The sequence below is a fragment of the Crocodylus porosus genome, unplaced genomic scaffold (genome assembly GCF_001723895.1).
Source record: "Crocodylus porosus isolate Cpor-Errol unplaced genomic scaffold, CroPor_comp1, whole genome shotgun sequence".
In the NCBI taxonomy this organism is placed as follows: Eukaryota; Metazoa; Chordata; order Crocodylia; family Crocodylidae; genus Crocodylus; species Crocodylus porosus.
The window spans coordinates 26,230,211-26,253,214 of NW_017728911.1; the positions used below are offsets into that span (position 1 = coordinate 26,230,211).

At 42.2% G+C, this 23,004-nt stretch overlaps 1 long non-coding RNA gene across 1 annotated transcript in view; it reads left to right on the forward strand.

Moving 5' to 3' along the window:
* LOC109309268 overlaps positions 1-13,331 on the forward strand; it is a 16,100-nt gene extending 2,769 nt beyond the window's left edge. The window contains exon 3 of the long non-coding RNA XR_002100868.1: positions 13,321-13,331. This is a non-coding gene — a long non-coding RNA (uncharacterized LOC109309268). The remainder of the gene's footprint in view (positions 1-13,320) is intronic.
* Positions 13,332-23,004: the final 9,673 nt, after the last annotated feature.

Here is a 23,004-nt window from a genome sequence, read left to right on the forward strand (position 1 = left end):
TTGTGACCCAATTGACTGTGTGGGTGTCGACACCACAGCCCCCCAGTTTCTTAATGAGAACAGGGTGAGAGACGGTGTCAAAGGCCTTCTGAAAGTCCAGGAAGACTGTCCCCTGTTACCCCTGCATCTAAGGATTTGGTGATCTGGTCATAGAAGGCCACCAGGTTGGTCTGACAGGACCTGCCACTAATGAACCCATGTTGTTTGCCCCTAAGCATAATCTCCCCTGCTGGCCCCTCGTGGATATGCACCAGAATGATTTTCTCAAAAAACTTGCCCAGGATCAAGGTACGTCTAACTGGTCTATAGTTTCGCGGGTCCTCCTCCTTTCCCTTTTTCAAGATGAGAACCACATTGTCCCTTTTCCAGTCCTCTGGCACCACACCAGAGCACCACAAGTGCTCATACAGCCGTGCCAGGGGTCCTGCAATGACCTCAGCCAATTCCCTCAGTACTCTGGGGTAGAGATAGTCTGGACCAGCTGACTTGAATACATCCAGTCCCTCCAGAAGTTCCCTAACTAGTTCCTCACTAACCCATGGCCTAGGTGAGCCTCCTCTGGGGCCTGAGGGGGGCCCAGCAGGGCGGTGACTGTTCCAGTCCCTGCTTAGGAAAACAGAGGCAAAGAAATCATCAAATATGTTGGCTTTGTTGTCTGGTGTGATGACCAAATTTCCTAATGTGTCCTGCAGGGGCCCCACATTACCCGGAACCTTCTTTTTTACCCCCTATGTATTTAAAAAAGGACTTCTTGTTGTCCTTGATCCAGGAAGCTAGTCCCAGTCCCACCTCCGCCTTGGCCTTCCTGACTATCCCCCTGCATCCACGAGCAACTGCAGTATAGTCCTCCCTGGTGATGGCTGCTCCCTTCCATTGGGTGTGCGCCTCCCTTTTTGCTAGGAGACATTCCCGGATGTTTTTGGTGAGCCATGGGGGCTTCTGTGCCCTCCTGCTCCCTTTGATCCATGTTGGGATTACCTCCCTTTGGGCTTGGAGGATCGTCTCCTTAAGAAGCAACCACTCTCCTTGGACACCTGGCTCCCCTCCCCTCCAGGACCTCAGTGCTTCCCTGACTATTCTCCTTAGTTCATTGAAGTCAGCCCTCCTGAAATCTAGGGCTGCTGCCTTGCTGTAGGCCTTTGCCACCCTGTGCTGGATGATGAATTCCAGCAGGCGATGATCACTGTCGCCTAGGTGGTCAAGCACCTGCAGCCCCCTCACCAGGTCATCGCCGGTGGCCAGCATGAGGTCCGACAAGGCATCTCCCCGGTGGGGCTGTGCACCTCCTGGGTTAGACGGAGGTCCTGCATTCTGGCTAGGAACTTATGTGAACGGTCAGACCTGGCTGACTGCTCTTCCCAGCAGATGTCTGGAAAGTTCAGGTCCCCCATGATGACCATGTCCTTTGACTTCACTGCCTCCGTGAGCTGACTTAAGAATTCCTGGTTGAGCTCTTCCCCTTGGTTGGGAGGTCTGTAGTAGACCCCCACCATTAAGTCTCTTTCCCTTCGACTGCCTTGTATTCTAACCCAGAGCACTTCAGATTGCCCCTCTGATTCTTTGTTAATTGACGAGGATGTGTATTCCTCCTTAATATAGAGTGCCACGCCCCCACCTTTCCTTCCTATCCTGTCCCTCCTGTACAGCCTATAGCCGTTGACATTCACCGCCCAGTCATGCATTGGGTCCCACCACGTTTCAGTGATCGAGTGTTATGTTTCCTGGGCACCACAGCCCCCAGTTGAATGTGTCCTTTCAATAATGAATGATGTGTGGTCTCCTGAAAAAATCATTTCTGAATGTCTCCACCATGAAGGCTACGTTGTCAAGTTAATTTTGATCTGAATTGTACTGTGTTCTATGACAAGTTGCTGAAAGGCAAGCAAAAATAGTATAATCAGAGAAATATAACTGGCAACAAGCAACTTCACACCCTGGAGGACAGCAAGACAAGGAAAAACATCAGTAACTACTTTATTGTAAGTACATACTTTGACTGCTTATGCTGCTTGTAAGGGTTACTGGTTAACTTATGAAGTCAAACCCAATCAATCTCTTTGAAGTGATATTAAGCATCTTTCACTATATTGTATATTTCTTATCTGTTTTTACATATCTAAGTGGAGACCCTTGAACACTCGTAAAATGTTACCAGGTGTCCTGTTTTCAGTCTAGGAAAATGTGGTTGCTCTCTCTCTGGTGGACTTTTTGGTTTTCACAGGTTGGCCTTAACTTTAGAGAGGGGTGTAGAATTTGGGGGTGGGTATGGTGAAAACAGAAAGCAAAGCAAATGCTTATATCTAAGGAGTTACATTTTGGTTACTTTTGGTACAGAGTAGATGAAGGTAGTCTCCCTTCAGTGGCAGGGGCTTCTAATGTGTTGAGCCAGCTTGTTTAGTTTTCATCTCTTGGTTTGTACTTTTCCTTTGACCACGTAAGTTCTCGATGACCTGCCAGCAGGGGGTGCATGAAACTTCTGTTCTGTTCCTCAAGAGACTGAGAGCTTTCTTGCTGCAATAAGATGAGCATCTGCTAGTCTCAGAAGAAAGTCCCAGTTTATCTTGAATCTGGTCCTTTGAGCCAATGTCTTAATACTACAGTACAGGAGCAATGGTATCTGTTGTCCAGTCCTTTTTGCACTGCTGATTTTTTTTATAAGACATTTTAGAAGGCTTGTCTCCTGACAACCAAAGATAAACATATAATTTTGATTCTTTCCACTTAAAGGTGATTGGTTCATCTGGTGCTAGCAGACACGGAGACATTAGGTGCCTGCCCATGACTTCTACAAAAGCAGAGCTGATGTGATAATGTGGTAAAAGAAGCCAACATGCAGTCTTTTTAAACAAAACAAACAAGCAAACTTATTAGAAAAGATACTATCACAGTGAGTAGAAGAATCAGGACTATTTCAAGTGTATTGTTTCAGTATTTGCTAGTGGGAAACTCAGGGAGGAGGTCTGGTGGGGTTTACAGTGGCTAGACAGACCATTAAATTGGTATTAAACACTTTTCCATGTGAAGGAAGTCCCCTTCTGCCAAAATCCAGGAGCAGGGAGATCAGTTTCAATGCAAGTGCTGCTGGGACAGGGCTAGATAAACTTTGAAAAATTAAGAGGTCATTGGGGTCAGGGTGCAGGCTTCAGAACTTGTCTGGCTAAGTTCCTTACAGACTCTTGGAGAGTTGGCATGCTGTAGCGTCATGACATAAACATTTGATCCTACTGACTGCTTTTTTCCATCGCATTAACTCACTTAACAGAAAACATGAAATTGACCAAAGCTGTTTGATATCAGTTTTCACCATAAAGAGCCACAAAAGGATTCCTTTGCTCTATCCAACACACAAAGAAGGGAAAAGGGAGGAAGAGAGGTTTGCCAAACTACATGTATAGACTTGCAAACTTCATTTACTTCTTAACATCACACTTGTCATAAGAGGGCAACCCTCTCTGCAATACACTTCCATATGTTTTCAGCTGGATAATGTAATGCAAACAATCAAACATAGAAACTTCCATCTTTACCAGATTTGAAGAAAAAATATTAAGGGATTAACTTAAAACCCCAAATCAAAGAAACAGCAAGGAACTGTCTTATCCCCCATAGTCAAGAAAATCTGAGTTGAATAGCACTGTCAAGATAGAGAACAGAGAGGTGGATTGGTGCTTTCACAGATAGAGGGCGGGCACAGAGATGCCACTTGTCTGCATTCCCTTACTTCAGTCGTATGACCACCAAGGCCACACTCCGGTCCAGAAAAAGTTGCAGGAAACTCTGTGTTTTGTTAATCTGCATATTACTAGAAAGAAGCCATGGAACTATTGGATACTGCTGGAGCAAAGAAGCACAACAGCATTACAGTCATGCCGTATGGCTTGGAGGGGTGGTGGCACTCTGGATTTTGGTTATGGTGGTAGAAGCCACAACTGGCAATACCTCAACTTTCTGGTAACTGAAACTAACAAGGGCCAAGGATTTGACTGAGCATTTTTATCTTTCTTACTAAGACCATCTCTCATGTATTCTGCCTCGCTTGGCTTCCACTCACTAAAACACAATGGTTAAGGTTTAAAATAGCATTCTTTCTTTAAACGTATTGTAGCTGTTATAAGTCTCACCACCCCCTTCCATTCACACCTTTAAGTTTTGTTTATTTAGTTGGGTTTTCATTCAGCCCTGAAGCCTGGAGGTGAACTATTCATGTTCCTTTTTTGTGGGTGGAGGTGTGAGAGGCTGTTAAAGTTTTTGCAATAAGAGCAGCACAAATTTAGGCCCAAAAGTTGTATTGGGATCTGCTGGTACAGAGCCATACGCTTGGATGAAACGCCATTAATTTCACGGGGAATTGACCTGAGCATTAAGAACTGCATTGGCCAATCATGTTGCAGTATTACAGCCTTAATTTAGGAGTCAGTTTGGAGCCATTACACTCTCTGTGGAGCAGCACATTTTTATCATTATAGATCTTGGTGGTTCTTTTAGAACTGCTATTCTGTGTGTAAAAATGAATTCTGCAGTTACAGTGAATCATGAAGAACCCTTTACCTTGAATGAAGTTTTAGTTCAATTGGGGACTATTAAGATGTCATCTGAATTATGAATTGGCACCTGATTTCTGTAGCACATTGGTGCTAAATTCTGTAGCTGAAGTAACATATTTAAGAAGCCAGAAGGCCATTGGATTTGAAAGAATCACAAGCTCAGGTGTCAGTTTTAAATCTTATCTAAAAGACCATACTTCTAACATCTTTTTCTGGTATTGTCTCATTCATGAATTAAAAGGCAGAGGTTGATTCAGTAGGAGACTAACACTTTCTTCTTTACCTGAGTGCCTCCAGAAGTCTCCCATCTGAGTAATGAAGAAAATTGCTTAAATTGTGAGATCTGACTTGTTTACAGTCCAAGTGGTATGTCTGTAGACCAGGTATTTAGAATAGACAATAGACTGATTGCACAAAATAACTGGAGAATTAGGCTCGTAGATCAGAGAAAAAACTGGCTCTAAGACCTAAAAAAGATAGCCAGAAAAGATTTAAAACTCGGTACTGAAAGACAAAAATAGCCATCAGAGATAAGAGAACCTACAGCAGAGCAAAAAAATATGGATAACAGAGTTCAAAGAAGAGACACAGAGACCACTGGATGCTGGTCAAGGTCTCTGAAGCAGTCAAAAGCAGTAGTTCATTTTTAATTTTAACCAGTTACAAGGTAGGGTGAGTCAGTCCAGTCCCAAAGCTCAATGAGTTGAGTTTCTTGCTGTTCTTACTGGGAACTTTGTCCCAGAGAACAGTCATAGTGGAAGAGAGGTTTTGCCTAGCTGCCATGAAGTGGGTTGGAGAAGTGGAGGAAAAAGCATGCCAATCGATTGGGAGGGAGAACAGATTTGATGAGCCAGCCAACAGATGAGTATGGGGGATCGGTGACTTAAAATATTCCAGAGAGAGTGTGGAGGGGAGGAAGAGAGGTATGAGTTGAAGAAATACAATAATATAGTCAGAATTTCTTATGCATCATAGATGCTATTAATGTCCATGTTCCTTTTGTGCTAAAACATACATTTACTTATTAGGGACTGTTGCATATAGAAAATCCCAAACTTGAATCCATACCATTTTATTAAGGCACTAGAAGGTCATCTGTCGTAGAATTATAGACGTGGGGTCAGAAGGGACCTTGTAAATCTTCAAGTCTGACCCGCTGCCTGGGCAGGAGAAAAACTGGGCTCAAATGACTCCAGCCAGGTAGGCATCAAGCCTCTTCTTAAAAGACCCCCAGGGTAGGAGCCAGCACCACTTCCCTTGGAAGTGTCCAATAAGATATGTCATTTATGTTGCTTTCTTTTATACTGAATATGAAACCTACAATTAGGTATAATTAAAGTAATCTCAGGTCTGAGATCACCCATTCCAGTTATCTGATTTTAGCCAAGAAAATCATCGAAGGTGGACAAATGAACTGCTGCCAACAGCACTGGAAGTAAAGCTGTCCAGAGACTGACACATTCATGTTGTGAAAACTTTCAAATTTTATCCTTATTATGATGTAGAATAAAAGCTAGACACTTTGCAACAGTCTGATGAAATAAATGGAATTTTGTTAAAAATTCTGCACCAGGAAAAAACTCTGTTTGGGGGTGCATCCTCATTTCTACCTCATAAAGTATTTGTTATCTGCATATGAATATTTATGTGTATTCTTGTTTTATTTTTTTTCTCAGTTATCCCCCTTCTTGCTGGTTAATCTCTTTCTGATTTGAATGATTTCAAGTGTATTATTTTAACTTCTGGAGATAATTACTGTACACTGACAACTTGACCTTAACTCTGGATTTGTTGACATTCTTCCGTAATAAGTATGCATCTCTATTTTATAGTTAATTGAATTTCTTCCTTACCCTTTCTTCTTGTATAATAGGCAATAGCATTTGTTGCAAAATGAAAGTAAAGCCAATTAAATCTGTCTTTCTGTACTTACAAAAGATTGATTTGTGTACAATCTGACAGTTTATTTAGGGGATTTCAATACAAAACTGCGCTGAAATAAAATTCTGCAGTGTTCTGGGAATCCGCTGCAATAGAGAAGCCACTGCCTGCAGAGATGTTGAACCAAATTAAAGTGTGTTCTCATCCCTAGCATCTGCCTCATACATTGATCTCTGGAAAATGCTTGAAAATACCCTAAAGCAGCAGCCTCTTCTTTATTTAAGTGCAAAAGCTTTTGTATCTGCTCTCATTAATACTGTAAACCCACAAGATGCACCATTCAGTAAATGATTTGAACAGAGGCATCTGAAAACCAGGAACAGATTGCAGTTTTTCTGTTTTTGTCTCTCTTGTATTTTTGCTTATTTGTTAAACGGTTTAAATCTGAGCTTTTAGAAATAACTTTAAGATTTCTTGCTATAGTAAAAGTGCTCTCAGAGGGGGAAAAAACAAAGCAGATGTATGTGAATACTGAAACAAATACTCATGAATCCCCACATGGCGGGCATCTGTGACCTTTGTTAGACTTCTAGGAGCATTCATGGTACTGATATTTGTATTTACGAAAGGTTCAAAGAAAGCAAAAGTCGTGCATGGTTTTGGGTGTATAAGAATTTGCCTAAAAGTATGTTCTGGGAGTATATAAGCTGTCAGCATGAAATCTCCTTATTTTCCTCCTCCTTAATAAAGGCTTCATTCACTCAGCTAAGAAAGCAAAAACAATAGCATGTAGCATACAACTGCATACTGCCCAAATTATCAAAAATATAACTAAAGCAGTAGTAACGAAATAGGCATGAGGCTGAAATATGTTTGAATAAGACATTTTCACACATGAACAATACATCATGTTGCAACAGTTACATAACTTTTAAAAAGGTAAGACCAGGAAAAAGAGCAACATTCGTTAAAGAAATATTTCCTCTTGTTTGCTTCCAAACAGTTGGATGCCAATCAGCAATACATAAAGAACACAACAAAAAAACTCCCTAGAGATGAGGGTAAGAGAGGATGGCCTTCTAGAGGAACATGATAGAAAATGATTACCAATTGCCACAGAAGATTATATCATGGAGCTGTGCAAATAATCAGCTTATCATTTTATGGCTGAACTTTAAAAACAAAACAACAACCAAAAACAACAGAAAAAATCCCAAAACACATAGAATCCAAGTGTAAATGTTTAGCATTTTTTTTGGCAAAGTGAAATGTATTTGTTTAATGTTACCATTAAAAGCAAAGGGCTGGATTCAGGAGAGGCACTGCCTGTAAAACAAAGGAAGAGATGCTGCTGCCTCTGCCCTTCTCTGTTGCATCCTGCAGGCCATGTGCCCCTGCTGTTCTGCCCGAGCTCTGCCTCCTTCAGTGCATGAAATTCTAATTAGAGCAGGGACTGGGGTTTGGATGCCTCACCCTCCCAGGTAAATGCCCTGATTGCTACCTTCGAGTCATTCTGAATCTCCCTCTAGACTGATGAATAGTCAAGTATTTTATATGTTCAAAGTGGAACAACTTCAATGAGAGACTGTGACAAATTTTTTTAACCCCTCTGCCTTAGGTTTTCTTTTCTCCTTTTTTTTTTTTATAAACATATTTCAAAAGTAATACTTACCTGGCAGAGGCTTTGTGAAAATAAATTAATGTTTTTAAAACATTTGCAATAAGAAAACCTCTACGGATGCAAAGTAAGAATAGAAAGGAAACCAGGGTTTCAAGGTGGAAACAGAAGAAACAATTGGAAGTTGGAGATCAGAAAAAAAATCATAGAAAGAACATAATAAATGAGAGGATTAGAAGAACATGGTGGTGCTTCAAAATGAGGCTGCTATTATGCATTTAATTAAGAATTAGTAAAATAGGATTTTAATGTACAAAAACTAAGCACAGTAGAATCTCACTAATTTGCACTTTAATAATTTGCAAATTTTATAATCTATGAAAAGAAAAAAAAAAAGGTGCCTTCTCCCTGCTTGCCAGCAATGATTTAGCCGCAGAGAGGTTGTAGCGAGGTCTCTGTTTCCTGTGCAACATACACTCAGAGTTAGATATTATTAGTAAATACTTAAAGACAGGATTGCAGTTGATAAAGTCCATTCAGGGATGTATTATCATCATATTCTTATTGCTCACTTAGGAACTGCTGCAGTTCTGACTGCAATCCCTGGACAGAGCTCCTCTTTATTCAGAGGGAATCAGACTATTTTGCTGGTTCATAAAATTCAGTGACTCCCAGGCAAGTAAAGAAGTCTAAATGTGCCTGAATCCAGAGGCTCGCTAACATGGGTGAAGCTGCTTAGGGACAGTTCTGGCTCTTCTCTTGAGTAGGTCTAGTCGTGATGGGTAATTATTCATCAGCACAGACAGTCCTGTCACAAAGTCCAGCAGGAGGTCACTTCTGTCATTCTTGGGGTTGACTGTGCATGTCACTGTAGCCTGAGGTACTAATGATCGGTTGTTTTAGATTACTTTTCCCTGAGCTGCCTTTTTCTAGGGCGAATCTCAATTTGTAACTTCCTCTCTATATTTTGATCTCTCTGGATGATTTCCTTGTCCTTCCTGGTGTGTACAATATATCCCAAGATAGTATGATTTAATGGCTTGTTTACTCTTCTTCCAGCTTATTTACAGGCTTTAAAGTAGGACCTAATGTCAACCTGTATCTTGCCCTACTTGGATGCTGAATTAGCATTTGTCTGTGGCAGTTCTTTAAAAGCTTTTTAGTTTATTTGATTTTTGGTTTGCGTTAAATATTTTCAGTGTTCTCCTGGGGCATGTCTACGTATGCAAGGCCGCCCCATGCTGAGAGATGTCATGGTTGCTCTGCATGTCCTGCCTCCTGAAGTGGAAGCAGTATAGCTGTATTTATTCAGCACTTTGCACAGACCAGTACGTGTTCACTTCTTGGTCCATACTCAACCCTGCAGTAATGCAACTAAACCACTTCCAGACTGGGAGCAAGTATGACGCGTCTCTCTGCCGTGTTGTCAGTCCTCCATACGGACAAAAGCCTTGGAAGGGGCTTTTTACAGAATGTAGTAACTGTGTTATGAAAGCCCAGAGACATAATAAATCTATCGTGTCTGCTTCATTAATTCATTTTGTAATTAGATCAGTGAAGCGAGTTGATCAGCATAATTTGTATGTATAAAACCACAATATTTACTGAACTAGGTTTCATCATCACTAATGTCTTTTAATATTTCTTTTCTCTTAACTTTGGTTTTATTATTTTTAGGGCTGTCAAACAATTAAAAAAAATGTGATTGCGATTAGTTGTATGATTAAAAAAGTTAGTCGCAATTAATTCCTATTTTAATTGCACAACTAAAAACTCAAAATTATGTGCAGAAAAACTCAAAACTATGCAAAATCATGCAGGTACTTTGTATGGTTGGGGTGGAGGTGGGGTGTATGTGCATGGGGAAGAATTTGTGAATGTGTGGGGGATTATGGGTATATTTGTGGGGTTTGGAGCTCAGGGTGGGGAGGGGGGAGGGATTCCCACATGCCCTGGCAGGATGCAAGGTACCGTAGGTCAGGAGTGAGGGGCAGCAGCAGGGCTGGGGTGGGGGGCTGTGGATTGGGAGTGAGGGACAGATGCACACAGAAACAGCGCACTGCCAGTAAGTATGGAGGAGAAGAGGGCAAGGGGATAGGGAAGGAGCTGGGGGGCAGATCGAAGCCCCCCACAGTGAGGGAGGGAGTGGGGCAGGTGCAGGGATGAATGGGGCCCCAAGGCTGGGGGAGGTCGTGGCATAAAGCTGTGGGCTGCTCCTCCAAGGGCATGGTGGGGCACGGCTCCCTTCTGCTGTGTGGAGGCGGGCTGCGGGCTGGGGCTCTGTGCTTTGCTGCCTTTGCCCCAGAAGCCACGTGCTGCACATGCCCTGCCCACCTAGCCATGGGAGGCACAACATGATATCATGCAGCTCCCAGGAGCCTCATTCCCCCCCTGCCCTGCTCCCTCCCCCATCATGGGGGCCTCGATCTGTCCCCCGACCCCTTCAGACTTACCTACAGGGCACTGCTCTACATGCTGCCAGGCTCTAGTCTTGTCCGCATGCCTATCTGTGCCTATGTGTCCCCTCCACCTTTCCTGCTGCACCTGCCCAGAGCCCATGCCCTGGCTGTCCTGTTTTCCTCTGGATTGCCACTGCTGCCCCGCTGGGTGGCAGTGACTGTGGTGGAGCGGAGCCTGGATGCAGGCTTCAAAACCACGTGCATGATTAAGGTGTTAAAAAAAATTAATGCAAAAACCAATTAATGCATTAATCATGAATGTTAACACCAATGAATTGACACCCTGATTATTTTTCACTAAGCTGAGTTAGATTGCACATGGTTTTCAAACCCAGTTTTGACTACTTCATGCACATTGCTTACCAAAGTGATTTAGGACATCTTGAGTGTCACACCTATCCTGAGGCATAGGTCTGTTTTTCTTCAACTAGAGTACACATGCAAAAATAGCAAAATGATACCAAAATGTTAATGGAAAGAGATAATAGTTCTAGGGAAAGTATCTTTTTGGCATTATTCTGCAACATTGCACTTTTGTGCAATTGAATTAAGCCTCTTGATGAACCTGTTCTCTTCAGGCTCTGGTGGCCTTTATCTAAGCATCAGAAAGAAATTCCTGTTTTTATGAAGAAAGCTTAATACTGCTTCTTCCTAGGAGTATCTTTCATTAGTTGCAGGCTCAGAGTTTCTGTTGAGCAGTCATCGATATCTGTCCTTTCCTTCCTGCTTTGTGCATTCCCTGTGTATACATTTTGAATTGTATAGGCATAGAGATAGCATTTAGGGATTTTTAAAATGCGATATTAAATCTGTTTCTGAATGGGCTTGTCAAACCTAAATAAATCAGGATACTCAGAATGAAGCTATCCCAGGCTCGTATCAACCCAAATTCTCAGGCTACCAGTATATAAAACTGTCTAATCAGTTACGCATCAAACCCTCGGACAGACCGCTAGCACCAAATACTATCATCTGTTATCTACCAGGTGATTGCAGCCCTTTTGTCTTCAGAAGTCAGTTGTCTATGCATAGCCAAGGGCAAAAATATGACCCACTCGTATTTGTCATCCTTCTGGGTTTATTTTTTCTTTTTACTTTTTTTAATCAAACATACTTATCTGTAGGTTTCCTTCTTAAGCTAAAAGGCCCATGGCATGCAAGAGGAGCTGGCATTTGCATTGTGATTCCAATTAAACTGAAATTAGCATGAGCTTATGCTCAGTAGCTGATGTTTAATGTATGTGAAGCAAAATGGTACTTTGATAAACTGACTCCAAGGACTGTTATGACATTCCTTGTCTGCATCCTACAACGTGATTAAACAACTGTAACACTGCATGAGTTGGTTTTATCTTGTACTGTCCTTTTCTGGTGCTGTTGAACTAAGTGGACTTTTTTTTTTTTTTTAGAAGAAATCTGCTTTAAACAAACTCAAACCTGAGATCTATGTTAAGCAAGGATCAAAATAGCAATGTTTGAAATGGTTATTTGTAAAGTATCTTTCCATTTTTATCAGGCCTTTTTTTTTTTTTTTATTTCATCTTTAAGCGAGGGGGGTCCTAGGAATGGATCTGAATCAAAAGCTTAGAGCTGAATTTCCCCCGAGATTTTGGAGTGGTTTGGCTTCTAATCCAAAATTTGTGATTGTTTCCTCTTCAGTGCCCTGTTGGGCACCATAATAATCTTTAACTATAACCATTAAGTGATATTTAAAGCAATACGGAGTTAATTTTTTTTAACTGTTTGTTAAAGACTTAAACTGTATGTGTGGGACCTTTCCTGTCATGTGGGATTTGTCTAGTGGGAGCTCAGCCGCTAGGAGAGTTGCACTGAGATCTTCTTCCCATGTCATAAACCAGAGGTGACCAATTTGCAGCACAAGTGGCATGGGTACTCTCTACTCTCTGTGTTGCACACCGCAGAAGGGGCAAGGAACAGAAAGCCGAGCAGCAGACCAGACAGGGGAATGGGATTATTGGTGCTTGGGGAGGAGGAGTGCAAGGGTTAATTTGTGCAGTGCATCGCAGAACAGAGTAGATAACATTGGTTTTGAACCCAGCAAGATGGTTGATGTTTTTTAACAGGGCCACTTTGTTTGTATACATTCATTTTGGAGTTTTAAAACTGCAGGAAAATGGACCAGTACAAAGAATTGCTATACTAGGGCTTGTACCGATGCAGCTGCAGAATTTTGAATAGTAGCTACTGTTGTTGGTTGCTCCACTTGAGCTACGTTGGATCTAAGTTTTCAGAAGGCCTAATAGCCACATCTTCACTGGGTGGTAAAAAAAGAGCTGCGAGTGGTTAACGCCCCTGAATACTGGGACAGAGGTTGCTTAAATTAAATTTAAAGCATCCAAAATCAGTGACCCTGAAAAGCATCTTTGAAAAACTGGCGGAGTAGCTGATTGGATTAATTGGGCACAGAACTCATGAGGAGTGTGTGGTCATTCGTTAGAGTATGTCCCTCTCAGTCCCTGAAGGAATTGGGAATGTGAGGTTTTCAGCTGAGCTCTGTCAGTGATTTACTGTGTGACACAAAAAGTTAATTCAGCTTTACATTGTAGCTGGCCATTTATAAAACGTGGCTTCCCCCCCCTTCCATAGAGATGCGTGAGGAAGTTAATATCAAAGGCCATTTGTTTATAAAGTGGGGATACTTCTTCCTTGCCTCCTAGGGCGGTTGGGAGGGTTGATGCATATAAAGCGTTTTGAGATCCTGCAGTATAGTTTCAATGTAAGCCCCACATCTGGTCATTAAATACCAGGACACAGCTAGCCTGAGGCTGTTATTGCTTAAGTTAAGATACATTTGAAGATTTTTCTACTTTATGAAAGGTGCTTTTCTCTCTCTCGTTCAGCAAAAAGCCACAAAAACCAACAAGAAACCTTTTGAGTATCTCTGCTTTGTACTAGCAAATTAGCAATCAGGAGGCTGCAGTGAAAACAACTTATAAATAAAGAAATCAGAAGAGGTGTTTAAGATTAAAGGCTAGGTGCAGACATTTGGGGAGGATAGTGGGAGGTTAGATCATATTAAAAATGGCCACTTGATTTAGCTTAGTTCCCAGGTGCGGACCTTACATTAGCTAGGTGGATCTAAGTGCAAACTGTAAAGCAGTTCAGGACAGTTAGATCAGTCAAAAAGTGGCGGACCCAATCTAAATTAACACTACCTCTGAAGTACCCCTAACTTCAATAGGGTTGGCCATTTTTAGACTAACTGTCCTGAACTTCTGTACAGCTCCTGGCGCAGGCCCAGCGCCCTGGCGCAGACCCAGCACTGGGAAAGCCCAACTGCTGACCCCAGTCCTGGGGCTATGCTTTTCCTACTGCCACCCTGGCACTGTTAGTCCCCTGGCTCCTTACCCCCACCCGTAGATTGACAGTACAGCTCCCCACCCACAGACCATCCAGCCCGCCCCCTCTCGAGCTCGCCAAAACCCCCATTCCACAAACTGGTCCTGGTGCTGGTTTTACTGGTGTTCATCATGGGGAGCTGACTGAAGTAAACGGGGGTGGGGGAGTTGGTTCACTATGGGGGTTTGCCTGGGCTTGGGGGAAGGGGGCTAAAAATAGCCCCTGGTCCCTGGGGGATAGAGAAAAAAGAGTCCCTAAGGCTTCCCCCATGGACCCTACAACTGCTCCTGATCCTGCCTGGCCCTCCTGAACCACACCAAACCCCTGTGCGACCCCGCTTGCCTCCGATTCCCCCTGCACAGACCCAATCCTCCCTGTAGAGCTGCCTGCCCCCACAATCCCCACCCACAGAGCCTGCATGTCCCCCAGTCCTCAAGCTCACTAGCCGCCACCCCCCCCACCCCCCAATCCTGACTTACCTTAGATCGGGTGGCCATTTTTTACTTGATCTAACTTCCCGAATGTCTACACAAACCCAAAAAATGCACCTCACAAAATAAGGGATTCAGGCATCATGACTAACAGATTTTCCCAGCTTTATCCAGTATCTTTTTTTTCCCTACCCCAGAGATTCAAGTGGACTTTTATTGCTTATCCCAGATTATAATTTAACTTTTATGTCTTGATTTTTTAAAAAAATCTCTGTACCTGCCAACAGCTTGTCTGCAGTTGTTAAGGTCTTTTTCAGTCTTATTTTTTAAAACTGTAATTAAACTGTGTGAGTTCACCAGTAACACACTGTAATCTAAGGCTTCTGTTTCTGTTGCTGCTTCTTTTATTTCCAAGAAATGAGCTTGAAATAACTTATTTCAGCAAGTTAATGGGTACATGAAAATGCCTGGTTCTTGTCGCCAATTTTGAATCGCAAATAATTAAAAAAGCAAAAATGTGGGTGATGCCAAGGATTAAGCAAAGACTGGTGGACACATCAGCATAAACAGTATAGTCTTCCTTGCATGCAGTCTAAGGAAGCAGTATTTAATGTCATAAAGTCAGAATGATTGATCCAATATAATTTGATTTTAATTTCAACTTCTACTGATTTTTTTTCAGCTATGCCTTAAATGGGCCAATTATGAAAATGTTTATTGCTTTTTATTGGCTCACATCCCTAAAATGAAAGCATTTTTCCCTTTTCATAGAGATGTGTGAGGTAGCTAACATCAAAGGCAGTTCAGGCATCCTCTAGAAGCATGACTTGAGGGCTGTTGCTGAGCTTATTACAATATGCAAATAACATCTTTAGTCCTGGTGAAACTAGCTATTTGGGACTTGTTGTGGGTACTGACTTTGCAACATGCCCTCCTTTATCCTGGATATTCTTCTTTATGCAACCTGGAAGCTCATTTTAGTTCTGGAATTTTCTTTCCTTTGTTGCTGCTCCTGGTTGTAGCATGTTTCCTAAATGCAGTGTGTGTTGTGAAGGTGCATTGCATTTTCTGCTGTACCAGGCACAATCAGAATATCCCTAGGTGTTAAGCATTGTGCCTGAAGGGGAGCTAATGAATCAAATCTCTGTTTAATATCGCAAGATAGGCGATGCAGAGACTTCAGAAAGCCTCTGGATGTTTCTAGGTCACTAAATCCATATTTTCAAATCCTAGGATCAACTTAATCTTTGGTAAAACTATATACCCAATAGCAGGAACCCGTTTCATAACATTCATATAATATGTGAATAATATAATACATTCTTTGATTTCTATTGGAGAAAATGGAAGTGTTATCCATTAGTGATAGGCAGATTGCAAAGGTTCTGCTTGCATATTTACCAAAAGTTACTCAGTTTGAGACTTAAATTTTATATCTAACCAAATTAGGCTGTCATAAGATTCAAGCTGATTTAGTCTGGGTTAATGTTACTGTGCCAGCATTATCATTTTTTATTAATATTAGTTATGTTTATTTCTGTTGTGCTTAAGGGACCACTGAAAAATAGGACCCAACTGTTTTAGGCCTTGTACAAACACAGATTAGTAAGCAGTCGTGTCTGCAAGAATTTGCAGGCTGATTACACAGAGTTGGGGCAGCGGTGTAAGACCAGCAGAGAGCTGCTGGTGATGGTTACCAACATCATATTAGTGCAATCATTTTTGGGTTGGGTTTATCAAAGCTAAATCAAAATAGTGTGGAAATGTGTAATCATTTTATGACTCCTTCCACGCTGCGGGAAATAATGCTTTATTTTTAGTCTGCATCCACAAATCCTGGACATAGGGACTATCACTTGTTTCAGTGTTTTGTTGTATATCTCCAGTACCAGTACTTTAACACTCAAGATACATCTGCCCTTCTTTTCCTCTGCAAAGTAAAACTCTAATCTTCACAGAAATGATTTTCCCTGCTTTTGTTATTTTATTACCCTCTCTGGACTTTTTGTTTTTTGGGTGAATTGACTGTATTAATCTGAGAATGGCCTATGGTAGCAAGTCCCTTGCCCCTGAACCATTTTTATTGCTCTCTGCTGGACTCTCTCCAGCTTGCCCACATCTATTCTGTAGTGGGGGCCTAAAACTGGACACAGTACTCCAGATTTGGCCTCACCAGTGCCGAATAGAGGAGAATAATTAATTTCCTTGATCTGCTGGCAGTGATTCTACTAATACAGCCCAGCATGTTGTTAGCCGTCTTGGTAACAAGGGTACACTGTTGGCTCGTATCCATCTTATTGTCCACTGTAACCCCCAGGTCCTTTTCTGCAGAGCTGCTGCTTAGCAGCACGCTGTACCAGTGCATGGGATTCTTCTGTCCTAAGTGCAAGACTTTGTACTTGTCCTTGTTGAACCTCATGAGATTTCTTTTGGCCCAATCCTGCAATTTGTCTGGGTCACTCTGAATCTTATCCCTACCCTCCAGTGTATCAACTACACCCCCCAGCTTGGTGTCAACCACAAACTTGATGAGAGAGTAATCCATCTCATCTTCCAGATCATTAATGAAGAGATTGAACCAGCCCCAGGACTAACCCCTGGGGCACTTCACTTGATATGGGCTGCCGGCTAGACATTGAGCCATTGATTACTACCCATTTAGCCCAACAATCCAGCCAGTCTTCTCTCCACCTTACAGTCTGTTCATCCAACCCATCATCCTCAGCTTGCTTGCAAGAATCCTATAGGAGATGTTATCAAAAACATTGCTAAAGTCAAAGTATATTATATCCACTGCTTTCCTTGCATCCACAGATCCAGTTATCTCATCGTAGAAGGCAATCAGTTTGGTCAGACATGACTTGCCTTTGGTGAAGCCATGTTGACTGTTCCTAATCGCCTTCTTCTCCGAGTGTTTGGAAATGGATTCTATGAGAACCTGCTCCATGATTTTTCTGGGGACCGAGGTGAGGCTAACTGGTCTGTAGTTCCCTGGATCCTCCTTCCCTTTCGTAAAGATGGGCACTATATTTACCCTTTTTCAATCTTCTGGGACCTCCCCCAATCACCATGAGTTTTCAAAGATAATGGCTGACAGCTCTGCAATCACAGCACCCAACTCCCTCAGCACCTTCAGATGAATTGCATCCAGCCCCATGGACTTGTATATGCCCACCTTTTCTAAATACTCCCTAACCTGTTCTTTCACCACTTCACATACTGTTTGCTGTTTTCGTGTGTCCTGTTTTTTTTCAAGTTCTGCACTATACTGCGTCTGTTTAACGTGCATTCTGTTTTGATAGTCCACATCCTGTAATTTAGGTAAAGAGTAAAAGAAAAAGTAGACGTTTGGCTATTTTAGGCTCTGCCAGATTGAGAGATGGCTACATCCTAATGCCTGACAGAGCAGCCTAACAACTGTGAACAAGGCCTGGCTGTCTGAGGGATTGTTCCAATACCTGCACATCAGATGGGCATGGAGTGCCCCTACCATGCCTCCTGCACCGGAAGCCATGTGAAGGCTGTTGCAAGAGGTGCTTATGCAGCCACATGCACACACTGTTTTTTCTATATATGATCCAGGTGCTCCTTACCATGTCAGAATTCAGGGCTTCTTTGTGACTCCTATCCAAAGACATAACTCTTTGTTTGAAGAAAAAACTTTATGGCAGTGGTTCTCAACCTTTATGGACTTGAGGAAACACTATTCGAGGGACCCCTCCATAGCTTCTGTGAAATGAGTGGCACCCAATTTCAAAATTTAATTGATATATTTACCTCCTTGCAGAGGGGCTAGGCAGTGGGGGCAGGGGACTGGCCAGGCAGGGACAATCCTGAGCCTGTGCTTGTCTGCTTATCTCCTCACACCTTGCCTATCTCCTCAAACCTTACGGCACCCTTCAAAGGATCGTCTGCACTTTGGTTGTGAATCGCTGCCTTAGGGTGAGTAAGTTGAGATGACTTGCGGAAGTCTGTGGGCTGGTAAAGGCTAGTTAATAGTGCGCAGAATGAGAAGTCAACCTGCTACAAAAATACGCTGCAGATGCTATTGGTGTTTCCTGATTGATGAGCAGTGTCCAGATAAATCAGTCTGTCACGGGAACCAATTTTCCACAAGACAGTATGCTTTGGAGAAGTGTTAAGGCCATTGAAGCTGGGCATAAATTAGTATCTTAAGATACAAGCTGACACTAAGCCCATCATTTATTGTGAGCATTAGAACCAGGTGAATCCTTGACGACTCAGCATGGTGAGCAGGAGATATAATTGCAGGACTGTCTTCTGCACAAGCCATGCACATAAATCCCTGTTTACCACCATGTAAATGGTGGGTGGAGATTTATTTTGTGACTGCACACTACTTCTCAGGCACTTTGCAGTTCTTTCAGACATTGAACTGAATAACTTATTCAACTCATTTTTTTTCCAGATTTCCAGGTGAAATTTGAGGTGGTGTCTCCGAATGGACTTTGTGTGATTTGGATTCTTCCTGCTTTAGAGAGCCTCTGTCTCCTTGTGGGATTCTGAGTTCTGTGGCTGCCTTGTGCTACTCAAGCACCATAAAGAAGGTGTATCACTCCACTGAGATGGGCCTGCTTTGCAATAACTTGTCTGCTCAGGTGCAGGAATCTAACTGGAGTCTTACGTAACATGGTGCATTTTAATTTACTATTTTTTTCTCCATATAATTTGCTGTTCTATTCAGTTTAGCCTCCACTGCAAACTCGCTGACCAGCGTTGAGTTCAGTAGGGAAGGAGCTTATTTATTCAGTGCCTGAAGTATGTTAACTACTACATGGACAAGTAATGGTGATAGAGCCCTGTACAGGAGAGCATGTAATCTTGCTGTGATGTAATGTACAGCTAGGGATGGGAGAAGCAGTATGGTCTGGGCACTGAGACACCTGAGTTCCTTTCACAGCTCCACCATTGCCTTGCTGTGGCACCTTGGATGTGTCACTTTACTACTTTGGGTCTCTGTTTTCCTTCCTACAAGGAATTAGACTGTACCTTCTCTGGGGCAAGGCCCATTTCTTTCTTTGTGATGTAGTTGCACAGTTGACCCTTAGTGTCTCTGCCTCCAGTGCAGGGCTCCCTGCCTGCACTAATTGTTCTTCCTTTAAAAGTAAGAAATTAATCGCAGTCAGCCCTGACTCCAGAGGAAGCTTTCAGGACTGCCCATTACTTTAGTCACCATAAACCCAATCACTGCTATAGCAAGGGGGAGGGCGACTGCCTTAGGTGCCAAAGCAAAGGGGCGCCAAGAGGCACTGCCCAGCTGGGGCAGGGTATGGGACAGAGCCGTGAGTAGCTCATTTGGGGGGATGCGGAGAGGGTGGATCCCGCTGCTGCATGCACTCCTAGGCAAGCATGGGGGGGGGGTGTCCCCCAGATCTGTGCACAGGGCAAGGGCAGGCTGCTGCAGTGTGCTTTGCCCCAGGCACCAAACTTCCTTGCCACAGCACTGAACCCAATCTTCCTCTTCCTCAGGAAGGTAGGCTTCTGCTGCCTATAATAATTAACTGAGGAAGCCTGGTGTTTTATGCCAGTAGGTTTTCTGCTGGTATGTGACATGGATCAGTCCTGCACGCTGACTCATCCACAGCAAAGGGGAATGTTGTTCTCTGTGACATACATTATGTAGAGGTGCGGGTAGAATGGCAATGAGGCCTGAGGTCCCGAAAGTTGTCTTCTCATTGTCATATTATTACTGACAAATGTATTTTATATTCCTTCTCAACAGGCCATTATATTTTACAGCTGCAAATAGCTTTCTGACATCCAACACAGTCCGTTCAAAGATGGAGTCTTCCATGTCTTTTTAGGTTTATTAATTCTATTCAAGTCCTTGCAGCAGTGCTTCAAATTCCTGTTTAAAATAAAAGATTGTTTACTGCTTTACCTTGGCCTGTTCTGAAATATCTCCTCAAAAATTATATCAGGTTTGTGACAAGTTTTTCCTTCTTAAATTATATAAAGATAATTTTATCAGCTCATTTCTCCATATGGTTTTAATATCAACATTTCTTAAGTCCTCAGTGACAGTGACTATCATGAAGACCCCACTTATTAGTCTCCAGTTTCCTAGCTTCTTTCTAGCAAATATATTTGCTTCATTCCTTTGGTATCTCTCTCCCAAATAACATACTGCTTTTCTTCCACCTGTATTTCCTTCATGCTTTAGGATTCCAGATTGTAATAATTTCTGAAGCTTAGTTTGTTCTGTTTATAATTCACAGTGAGAAGACTCACTGTGGTATGTCTGATGTTGCCTTGGTTTATCAATCTCTTCTCCCCCAAGCATGTAATCATATCACCTTGTATGATGATCCTGCAGGACCACGTAATCAGGCTCAAGAAGGTCAGTATTTTAATGGAAGATTTCTAAGGCGCATCTTGGTGCTGGGGTGGCAATATTGGTGATTCAGTATGAACTGAATAAATGCTCTGGTGTCACTTTGGGATGCAGGATATGTCACCTTTCAGATGGTGGATCAGCAACTTGTGCATAATATAGCATTGCTGTACACTGAAAAGCAGCTGTTTCATTCTACCCTACAGGTGGCTGAATTTCAACAGCAGGTTAAGTGGTCCCCATGTAATCCTGCTACTTTCACAAGAATGTTGTAAGCCCAAGCTAACTAATTGTTAAATTGCTTTCAAATAAAAGTTGAAGATAATTACTGTAAAAGCTAAGAAGAGTTTTGCTTCCACATCTATGATTTCATGTGCAATTCTCTCCCAATAGTATGCATTGTTAATGCCAAAATTACCTCACTCCTCTCTAGGGCTCCATTGGATCTCCTGTCAACCTCTCTCTTTTCACTAGACAGAAAATGCTCTCATTTCCAATTCCTGCGTAAGAAGTTTTCATGTTATTGACAGTCTTAGGTTTCCAAATCCTAACTTTTTTAATATCCTTTGAGCTCTGCACAAAGTCTTTCATAGGAAACTTAGGCTATTTGTAGATATGCTCACCATTTCCTAAACCATGTTAACTGATTCGTGTCACACAGTTCGAATCAAATTTCAGTTTGAATGAAGGGTTAACAGACGATCAAGAGGGTTTGCCGCCTTCTTCCCAAACCAGAAGCCTGTGTGCTTGGGCAGGGCCGGGGGCTTACTCAGGATGTTGATACTTAAACACGGTGATGTGTTGTTGGTACATTTGACTGTAAAGGTGTTACTTGGTATATGTATCCTCTGTCGTATTGCAAAAACCCGGCTGAGTTTGCCTTGAAGAGACCGATATTTGCAATGTTTGTGGCATTCTTAAGGATTGCTTATCTGAGTTCCTAAGGGCTGTTTTTCCTAAAAGTGATGCTGTATATGCATGCTAATTAATACAGCCTAATGTGGACTGCCCTAGTCTGCATTAATTTTAATCCTAATTCAGTGAGGATTAATTACTTTAGGCTGGAGCCAATTTTAATTCAGACTACAGACATCCACGTGTATATAGTGATGGTTGCAGTCCCTATTAAACCTAGAAAAGCATAACATCTATAAACCGCCATAGAGACCGAGGAGTCTTGGTGAGCCCTGGATAAAAGCAGGGTCTAAGCCCTTCCACCAAAGATCTTTTTTTTTTTCAAATTGAGATTTGTTTTCTCTTCCCAAGGGAGGAAACTTTTTTTTATACTTTGAAAACTAGAGGAGAAGCTACTTTGTCACAGAGTTAAGTATTTTTTTCTTCCTCTCTTCCTTTAAGCTATATCTATCATTTTCTCAAATATCTGTTTACACCTCCAGTCACTTCCATGCAACTCTGGAAGGTAATTTCTTTTGGGTCCAGAATCCAGGATGCCATAGCATGCCTTAGTAAAACATCACCTGTAATTAAATGAGGACTGGACTTCACTCAGCATTTCACATTCTTTCCTTGGAGATCTATTTCTTCCTTGATAGTCATTCTTGCTAACTTCAGGGTAAATAATTCATCATCTCTGTAATGTTTGTCTCTCTTGCCAGTAGCTTCCCTAAGTTTCCTCTTATTGTCTTGACTGAACCCTTGCCCCTTAAATACTGTAAAGCTCTCTTATTGTAACCTCCCTGTGGAAGGGCAGCCTTTGCTATTTCACACTGTACCTCACCTTATTTATCATTCTTGCTGCCTCAAGTTAATTCTGTAAACTTTAATACCCCCCTTTTACACCCTTTCTGCTTCTATCTCAGACCTATGGTTTACTCGTATTGTGGCTAGTCCTCTTCCTTGCCCTGTTGCTGTTTTATTTATTGATGGATGGCACATATAACTGTAGGTCATGCAATCATTGCTGCTTCTCTTGCCTGGATCTTGAAAAATGTACTGTGCTGAAATGGATAGGAATAGCTCTTTCTGTGCACTTCAGGGCAAATTAGAGAGACAAATCCCATTAGCTTTAATAAGGTGCACATCTAATGTGCCATACAACATATTGAAAATTTACCCCATTTCCTTTACTCCTCAGTTAGGTCACAAATTATCCCTGATTATATTAAGGCCACAATTGCATCAGTGCTGTTTCTTTTCTACAGCTTTTAGCTAATCCTCTGTTTCGGGCAAGTGAGTTAAAGACTCAAAACAACTTCCACTAAATTCAAAAACACTGATTTCAGTAGCTTCTGTTTCTTCTTTTGTGCTGGTGCGTATCTGTGATTATAAGCATACACACAGAGGGACTGGGTATTTTTGTAGCTTTTTGTAACAAGATCTAATAATGTTCCACGAC